Below are 782 nucleotides of genomic sequence, written 5' to 3'. Positions count from 1 at the left end.
GTGTGAAGCGGAGGGAGAAGGACAATAAAACCTGGCTGTCCAGTACAGGGAATGACACATTTTTCATAATTATGAATATGCCAGGCTGGTGCGCAGGACGCGTTTCTCGGCAATATGGCTGTCTGTTGATGACTGAGTGAATGACAAGTGTGATGATGGCCAGATAACTCATTGTGCGTTCAATTTCCATTAAACAGGCCTAATCAGCCGCAGCATTAAGCGAAGCGAGTCTGCCAACAGTCCTGCGGGAGTGATGGGGGCTCTCAGGCCCAAGGAGCGAGCGCGCGCTCATTCCTATTGATTGGCCCGTATTGACTGTGATGTTTAAAGTATAGATTTTTCTATTTAAAAATCTATATTGACAATAATCTGGTGTGTAAGGGCCCGGCGTTGACTGATGCTGGCTTGTAATTGACAGCATGTAGCATGTCAGGAGTGGCGCGGGGAGAGAAAGAGGATGTGGATGGGGCGCGTGCGCACGGCCGGGATGATGTTCCCCTCATCCCGGCTGCTGATCCATCACCTCACAGAGTCTCCGGAGCGCATTAACGCATCCTCCTGTTTATTTGATCCACTTTCCAAACTGTGCTCAAGTTCCCGCTGGAACAGCAGCGGCCGCTCTTGCCTCCCTCTAAAGCCGCGCAATAACTTAATTGCGTAATTGCGGGGTCCAAACGCACCGGTACAATTAAGAGGGTTTTGCGGGCTGGGGGGTTGGAAGGAGGGGTACAGATCCCCCCCTCCAAAAAAATCAATACAGGATACCTTTTGCAGCGGTGGTG

Source organism: Oryzias melastigma, linkage group LG16, assembly GCF_002922805.2.
Source record: "Oryzias melastigma strain HK-1 linkage group LG16, ASM292280v2, whole genome shotgun sequence".
Classification (NCBI taxonomy): domain Eukaryota; kingdom Metazoa; phylum Chordata; class Actinopteri; order Beloniformes; family Adrianichthyidae; genus Oryzias; species Oryzias melastigma.
The sequence above is the reverse complement of the archived record's forward strand: the minus strand, read 5'-3'. Positions refer to the sequence as shown.